This window comes from Ceratotherium simum, chromosome 10 (assembly GCF_057802395.1).
Source record: "Ceratotherium simum simum isolate JZ-2026a chromosome 10, ASM5780239v1, whole genome shotgun sequence".
Lineage (NCBI taxonomy): Eukaryota > Metazoa > Chordata > Mammalia > Perissodactyla > Rhinocerotidae > Ceratotherium > Ceratotherium simum.
In genome coordinates, this window is record NC_141909.1 from 27,644,990 (window position 1) to 27,654,654 (window position 9,665).

Here is a 9,665-nt window from a genome sequence, read left to right on the forward strand (position 1 = left end):
TAATCGTTAGCCTTCTCATTACTGAATAAAATTGTTTTACAACTTTGAACTTATAAAACGAATTTGAAAAACCCAGGAGTGTACGAGAAAGAGAAAATTATAGAAATGTCCTTCTCCTGAAGGACAAAAATTCTAATATACCCTATACCATAATTGCTTAATAGTTACAAAGGTAATTGTTCTTTAAATATCATACTATTTTAATTAGTATTTTGGTGGTGAACATGATGTAATCTATGCAGAAATAGAAGTACAATGATGTACACCTGAAACTTTTACAATGTTATAAACCAATGTTACTGCAATAAACAAAAAATTAAAAAAAAAAAAAAAGAAAGGAAGTACTGATGAATACTACAACATGGATGGACCTTAAAACATTGTGCTAAGTAAAGAAGACAATCACAAAAGACCACATGTTGTTAAATTCTGTTTGCAATGTCTGGAACAGGCAGATCCGCAGAGACAGAAAGTAGATTAGTGGTTGCCAGGGGCTGGCATCAGGGTGGTGTTTGGGAAAACTGGCAGTGACAGCTAACAGATATGTAGGTTTTTCTTTTGGGTGATGAAAATTTCTAAAATTAGATTGTGGTGATGGTTGCACAACTCTGTGAGTATACTAAATACCCTTCAAATGGGTGAATTTTTTGGCATATGAAGTATATCTCAATAAATATGTTAAAAAGAAGAAAAAAAATATATCTTACTATTTTAAATATACCTTACTTATAATATAAGAAGGATATATAATTCCAGAACCTTAAAGTATGCAGAGTAAGGACAATAGGTGATTTGAGGCATATAAAAACATCATCCAGAGTAATATTCAAAGCAAGCGAAATAGCTAGAAAAATAAATATTACAAACAGAATTTAAATTCTGACAACACCCACAGATAGCAAGAGATAAAAGAATCAGAAAGAAGCAACTTGTTAGGTATCAAATTTTTAATTCAGAGACAGACACACAAAAAATCATTTGAATGTATTGGAACACTTGGGAAGAAAAGTAGTTGTTTGCAGGGCAGAAAAATAGAGAGTTGTTTACCAAATATAAGACTTTAAAATATGCTAGGTAGGGGGGCCAGCACCACGGCATAGTGGTTAAGTTCGGCATGCTCTGCTTTGGTGGCCCAGGTTCATGGGTTCGGATCCCGGGTGTGGACATACACCACTCATCAGCCCAGCTGAGGCAGCGACCCACATGCAAAATAGAGGAAGACTGGCACAGATGTTAGCTCAGGGTGAATCTTCCTCATCAAAAAAATATATATATATATTGGCAGGATTAAACATTCTTTGTCACCATTCCTAAGCAAGACAGACATTGCACTGTTTGCAGGTCACAGATTAGAGGATGACCATACTTCTAGTTCTGGTAGTGTTAGCACTAGAAAGACTAGAGTAGCTCATCCTATATGGTGGCCATATGGTGGGTTTGTGGCCATACTAACTAATTTCCTTCTCTCTTCATCTTTTTAATATAAGGTAGATCTTGTTCCATGAGTTTTGAATTTAACTTTTAATTATTCTGATCAGACCAAATTCACTTTTACTTCAGCAAAAATGGCTCAAACTGTTTTGGCCTGTGTAACTGATGCTCATAAAGCCATTGTGTAGCTATTACTGGAGTCTACTTTTATGTGAAAGGAATAAAAGGAGAAGAAAAGAATAATAGCAAAATATTGTAACTAAATTAATTTGCAATATAAGAAATTTAAATACAGAGATAAATAACATATTAATTATTGGTCTACTAGGTATTTAATTTTTTATTTCAGCTTTTATACCAGGAATATGACTATTTTTTAGAGGAAATTTGTATAGTAATATGCATTTGCGTATATGAAACACATATTTGATATAGTGATACAATATTTACTATTATTTAGTTTGCAGTAGGACACTGAAAGTTAAGTATAGTAATACAAAAAAACAAATTTATAGTACCCTATTTTCATAGCATATCAGTAAATAAATGAGCACATTACTAATAACATTTATTCTAAAAGAGAAAAACGCTATTTTTAGTTTATTGCTGTGTATGAAATTAATTTCAAATGTTTATATGATTACATGTTTAGAGTTTTTTCATTAATATTTTAGAAATTTTCTTCAAACAATTTTTTAACCTTTTATCCTGTAAGAATTATAGTAACATCTATAGGAGAAGCAAGGAAAAACTATTAAAAGGCATCTTTATGTCAAGAAACTTTACAATTCAGCCATAGGTACATTAAGAAATAATAGTATATTAGTCACAAGAAAGCAGAGAAAAAAGGGTAATATATACATAGTAAATTAATTAACATTTATTGAATTCATAATTGATAATAACTATTACATTTGTAGTTAAAGTGGTAGAAGTGTACTGACAAAGGGGCTGGAGTTACAGGGGATATGAAAGGAATTTATTTGATTATTTTATAGTTACAAGTTCATGGAAAGCAATCAGATTTTTTTCTACTTCATCGTTTTCGCTTCTATTCCTGGCTTTTGAAGTTTGTAGGATCATAAAAATTAACTTGCACTCAGTCGCTTACAATTAACCTACTCCAAAATAGTTGTCTATAAATTTTACGCTCTTCTCCCTTAGAAGAAAGTAACAAATAGAGTTTTTATACTTTGAATCACATCGCTACATATCTGCTTCAAGAACAACAATTTAGTCTGCAGTTAATGTATTCATTTCTTCATTCTTTCATAAAACATCTAGTGCTTGATTGTTACTGTTAGTGCAGTTGAGTCGATTTCCACTCCTAGCGACCCTGCCCATCTAAATGCTCCATTCTTGTACCTTCCAGCGCTATATCAGACAATGCTCCTCTGTTATTCATAGGGTTTTCATGGCCAATTTTTTTAGAAGTGGGTGGTCAGGTCCTTACTGCTATTCTGTCTTAGTCTGGAAGCTTCCCTGAAAGCTGTCCACCATGGGTGGTCCTGCTGGTATTTGAAATACCAGTGGCAGAGCGTTCAGCATCACAGCAACACGCAGCCACCATAGTATGACAACTGACAAACAGGTGGTGTGGTTCCCTGACTGGAGCGACTCCAGGCCATAGCATTGAGAGTGCCAAATCTTAAACTCTAGACCGCCAGGACTGGCTAGTGCTTGATTACTCATTTGGTTTTCAGATCCAATATTTTTCTTGAAATCACAAAAGAATAAGACATCATACATACTCCAAATAGCTCAGAGATAGTTACCTAATTACCGAAACATTAGCAGGAGGAGGGTAGGGAGAGAGAACCCAAACTTTTTCAGCACCTACTATACGACAGGCATTCTGTTCATAGATTTACAAACATTCTTTTACCTTACCCTTCATAAGTAGGTGATGTATTACTGTTCTAAATGTACAGATGAAGAAATTAAAAGAATAAGGAGTAAGAACCCTCCTCAAATCACAGAGTTTGTAAGTTGTGACCCTGAGCTTTGATAACACATCCATTTAATGGTAAAATGAGCATACTGAGCAAGAAAGAGGCCATGTTCTCAGTATTTCATATACTCCAATTCTATTTTCTTTCCCTTCTTCTATATTTGATCTGATGTTAAATAATCCATGAACATTCTTTTAATCCAGACATGATCTTTAACTTCCTTTTTAAGGAGCTTTGTAATTATTAGTCATAATCTTTAATCTTGATAACTCGGATTAATCTATTATTTATATTTTTAATCTGCCTTTACAAATTTTCTATATTCTGAGATATTGCAGCTTCCTCGTGCCTAATTATATTAACCCCAGTATAGGAATAGGTTCAAAAAAAATAGCAATCACAAAAAGTACAAGTGGTTTTAAAGAATTACTCCAAAAAAAACCACATGTTAAAAGCAGTCCTAATAATGTAATGAATGACTTAAAATGAGAAAATGGCAGCTTATCATCAGCTCTATCGTGAGGATTAACCAATGATGATATGATCGGCTCAGATGAGAAATTAGGCATCAATTTTGAATTCACATGAAGAGTATTTACATATGGATTTATATTCAATATCTTTAATAATGAAAGTCTTCTGTAAGGAGTGTTTCTTGGAAAACAGCTAGGATTAGAGGACTGGTGCTTTTGTAATACCGCACCACGTCATTTTTTGGTGGTACCAATAGTGGGATGAAGGGCCAGAGAAGCCAGCTTTCTTTCAAGTATCCGTTATCAATCATATTTGGTAGGTAAGAATTTGAAATCTTTGGTAGGGAGACTATTACAGATGCTGTCATCTTTTATGCTTAATCTTTTTGGTGCCTTATATCTAGAGTCTTTTAAAAGCAGCATAAAAGTTACGTTTTTTTTTGTTGTTGTTTTATTGTCTTCTTTCTAAAACTTTTTCAGTTGGAGTATTTAGTCTATTCACATTTACTGAAATTGCTGTTATATTTGGGTTTAAGTCTATCATCTACTATTTGTTTGTCGCACCTGTTCTGTTTTCTTTTTCTTCTTGTCTTCTTGTAGATTAGTTCAGCATGTTTTTATTCATCACTCTCTCTTTTCGTTTGTTAGTTACATATTTGTTTTATTCTTTTTATTTGTTCTAGAATCACAATGCTTATATAGGACTTATGAAAATCTTCCTTAGAATTATAAGTTTATTTCTTTTTCCATGCAAAGTCCTAATGCAAAGTCCTTCCAATACACGTAAATCAATTAATACCTATCATTCTTTGCTCTACTGTTGTCATGAAGTTTAATTTTGGATGTATTGTCGATATAAATAAACATGATTATTGATTTAAACAGTAAATACTTATATAGAATTACCCACAATTACAACTGATGGTGTTCTTTATTCTTACCTGAATTGGTGTTTCCATATGGGATCAGTTTCTTTCTGTCTAAAGAAATATGCTTGATTTTTATTTTTAACTTTTAACGAGGGTCTCCTGGAAATCATTTCTGTCATTTTTAGTTTGTGTAAATCCCATTATTTGAGTTTTATTTTAAAGAATATTTTTCCTGGCTATAGATTTCAAGCTGTCAAGATTTTTTTCTTTGTTGTATAATCATTTCATTTTTCTTTTGGCTTCTGTCATTTCTGCTATTAAGTTAATCGTCAGTGTTATTTTTGTGTTATTTTTCTACGCCTTTGATTTTATCAATGTTCTGTGTCATTTTCTTCATATTTTTCCTGTTAGAGTTTCACTGAGCTCTGGAAATTAATGTTTTGTTTTGTTTTGTTTTTTGGTGAGGAAGAGTAGCCCTGAGCTAACATCTGTTGCCAATCCTCCACTTTTTACTAAGGAAGATTGGCCCTGGGTTAACATCTGTGCCCATCTTCCTCTACTTCATATGTGGGACGCCTGCCACAGCATGGCTTGATAAGCTGTGCGTAGGTCCATGCCCGGGATCCGAACCTGCAAACCCCGGGCCGCCGAAGCAGAGTGCACGAACTTAACCACTATACCACTGGGCTGGCCCCGGAAATTAATGTTTTATTGCTTTCATCATTTTTAAGATATTTTCATGTATTATTTTTTCTAAGAATGTTTTTGAGCCATACTCTGTGCCCTTTCTGCTAGGATTCCAATTATATGAACATTAGACCTTTATTAACACTATATATTATATCTAATTTGTTTCTGCATTTTACTTCTTCTATCTCTATACTTCAGTTTTAATATAGTCTTATGACTATCTTTAGTTTCACCCACCTTTCTGTTGTTATGTCAAATCTGTTATTAAATCAATTCATTACATTCTTTTAAAAAATTTTTAAATAAAAATTGTATATATTTAAGATGGATAACATGATGATTTGATGTACATGTACATAGTGTGGTGATTACTATAGTCAGGCTAATTGACATATCTTCCTCTCTACATAGTTACTATTTTTTGTGTGTGATGAGAGCCCCTGAAATCTACTCTCTTAGCAAATTTCCGGCATTTAATATGGAATTATTAACTATAGTCATATTAGTCATCAACATTAGATCTTTAGACTTATTCTCCCTGCATAACTGCAACATTGTACCCTTTCACCAACATTGCCCCATTTCTCCCACCTTCCCTCACCTGGTAACCACTATTCCTAATTTTACTTATATTTTCAGTTCTAGATTTTCCATTTGACTTCTTCATGTAGATTTTCATTATCTCATGAACTTCTTCATTCACTATATTTCCTTGAAAGTGTTTCTCAGTTATTTTAGAGACTCTCTGATATATCTAATATTTAGATGGCTTTGGTTGTGTTTATTTGTTGATTTTTTTCTGTTTTGTTTTGTTTTGATTATCGATTTCTTTTGTTTTACATCACTTAGTCCTCTGTCTTGGCATTTCTAGTGAGCTTTGATTGACAGTTATATTTTGTGTATAAAAAGTTATTAGTAGGGTGATAGAATATTGAAAAGTCATCATGATGAGGCTGAGCATGAGTTTTAATGCTTTGTTAAGACTGATTTTTACTGAATTTTTCCTACCTTTAGGACTCTCTTTTCTTCCAGAGGTTAGCCCTTTTGGGTTCTCATCTGAAAGAAAGTTTCTGGAATTACCAGGAAGCCTGCAACTTGTCCATCTCTGAACTCCAAACTCTGCCTTCTCAAAATGGCAAGACTGCTGAAAACTTTGTTCAGGGTTTAGCCTCCAAGATATTTTTGTTTGCTTATTTTCTTAGAGTGTTGTCTTACACATCTCTAGCATAGGAGTTAAGAAAGTAATGAAAGTGAAATTACCTTCCAAATATTAGTCACACGTTTCTGGAGTCCTCCTTCAAGTCCTAGTCCCCTTCAAGTGCTAGTTCTTTTAGGAGGTCTGCACTCCAACTGTTTTTCAAACCCCTATAAGGTTGCAACAGGTCTCAGTTATCACCTTCTCATGGGTCTCTATTCTCTAAGCTACACGTTGGCAAAACCTTGATGGAAAACGTGGACTAGGTTGTGGAGTTCCTTGTGGTGCTCCACCCTTCTCTATGGGATTTTTAGACACTTAAATCATAAATGGCTTGGTTTTTCTCTGGGACCCTCAAAGAGTTGTCTCCTATATTTCATCCAGGTTTCATAGTAGTTTTGGTTGGATAGTTCATCTGATGTTAGCTCTTTTGTCATGGCTGAAAGTAGAATTTTCCTGAATCCCAATTTTTGTCACTGAACATTTTGAGATTGCTGAAAGCTTTCCTTCGCTTGTCAGAATCACACAGCTACCTAGGCTGGGGAAAAATAATAATCCATTCAGAGATGAAGTTAATTTGAGTCTGGAGATCATTATTTATAAGACCTGATCCATTTCCAGTTGCCATTACTTCTAGCCCTTAGCTTTGCAAACCACAACAGAAAGCCTAGGGTATAGCCTATGAGTTCTTCATGTTGGTGTGACAAGAACTCCAAGTTTTGTCTCACTATAGAGGGCACTGCAAAGCTCTGTGATCAGGTCCTCAGATTCTTAGCCATTAATTGTGATTTGCTTCAAGGTGAAAAGTGGCTCTGAATTTACTGCTTACCTCTTTGTACTTTCATTCTCATATCTGACCTGGTTTCTTTGTATGACTCAAATAGCTTCAAACAGATATATATATATGTAAACATATATACATGTAATATATATATTTGGTCCAGCATATCTTGTTATTTTCAGACGGACGTTTGGTCAAATACAGGATAATTCTTCACAGTGAGAAACAGAAATCTTTCCAACCACTCTTGAATAAACACTGCTACCACTATAGCTAAATTAAACTTCATAGATTTGAATCTTAAATGTAATTTAATTTCAATTATACAACAATGTTAATTTCTCAAGCTTAAAAATAAAATTACGTTGACATAAAAAGAACACAACAAATGGTATTGAAGACTTTTTATCTTATCCCACCAACATTACAGAACTTTTGGTTAGAATTTGTCACCTACATTATCCTGGCAATGAATTTCAACACTTGCTTCTTTCAGGTGTACTTAGAGTAGTTAGAGTTCATCTACTCTTCATGCAAACACACGAACAACAAATAATTCTAATTTAGCATGATATAAGTATATTACTCAATATCAAAATTCTATGATATTATTACTTCACATTTCTTTCAATAAATGAAAGAGTTTTATTTCCTATGAAAATATGGGGGCTGGCCTGGTGGCACAAGCGGTTGAGTATGCGTGCTTTGCTGCGGCGGCCCGGGGTTCACCGCTTTGGATCCCAGGCTCACACCGATGCACTGCTTGTCGAGCCATGCTGTGGCAGCATCCCATATAAAGTGGAGGAAGATGGGCATAGATGTTAGCTCAGGGTCAGTCTTCCTCAGCAAAAGAGAGGAGGGTTGGCAGATGTTAGCTCAGGGCTGATCTTCACAAAAAAAAAAAGTCTGATTAGGAAACACGTAAGTGTATTTTGCTGCTTCATCCTAAATGAAGTAGAATTACAACACTTTTAAGGAGAAATTGAAATGTATTTGTTTTTGTCCCAGATGTACTGTTGGAAATTATAAGAAGAAAACATATACATGTGTTTCAAAAGACATGCTCTCTGCTACTTCCATAATTGTCAAGCTCTTCCCAAGAACTCTATGGGGAAATTATGATTCTTATTCATATTGTCAAGATTTTATCACAATTTTTGTTTACATTTGGTAATCTGCAACTAGTGATATTTAGCATTATTGCTGCAGTTATGAATGAAGAAGCATTCCAGGGCTGGATCATCATCTTCGCTTCTTTGAAGGTTTAAGATTTACCTTATATGGATAAATCAGTCTGACCTTATCAAAATAGGTCATGGACACACCTTTAACAATAGATTATGTGCTTCCATTCTGTACAATGATTTTAAAAAAAAACAGCTACTAGTTATTGGCTCTATGTAATTGTTCAAGCTCTCTTTAAAGAACTTCAGATCTACTAGCAAACTTATTCCTCACAACATCCTCATTAGAAATTTGAGGAAACTGAGCCACTGACTGTGAGGCTCAGGTTATATAGATGGTAAGTGGTTAATCCATGATTCAAAACAAGGCAGTCTGGCTTGAGCCCATGCTTTTAACTACCGCATTAAACAGCCTGCCTGGATTACTTCCTATTTATCTAATTAACCATTAGAATATAGAGGCAGTGTGTGAAATCACCTATCAGTCTGTTTTGCCAAATGATAAACATATCTATCTTATAGTGTATTCATTTGGATTCCTCAATGACAAGCAACAGAAATGTACTCTGTTTACATAAGAAAGTGATGAATTTATTGAAAGAATATATAGAATCTCAAAAATTTTAAGCGTAATTTGAAGAACATTATCTCAGAAATGGCAAGAACCAGGGCATCAGTAGGGTCTAATTAACAAGCATTAATGGAGAATTTCCATTTCCTGTCTTTGTTATTGCTCGAAACTCAAATTTCAGTGAGAAATCATATTACTGACCTATCTTGGGCCAAAGAGGCAGAAAGGTAGTTAATTGTTGCACTAGCAAGATTGTGTCTCTGTGAGAAGTCTTATTTTCCAAAGTAATTTTGTGATGCTATTTCCAGAAAGGTGAAGAATGGATGTTGGGAAGGCAAAAGTATTTAAGATTCATTTCATAAAGCAAATGCTTCAGCAAAGAGTTTGAAGGGCTATTTGGTTTCAGTTTTATGCCCTGTATAATGATTTTCACCCAAAGTTCTTGAACTTGGGTCAACTAGAGTGTGTTTTCTTTATTAGATAATTATTTTTTTAATAAAAATCATAATTGGAGCTGGC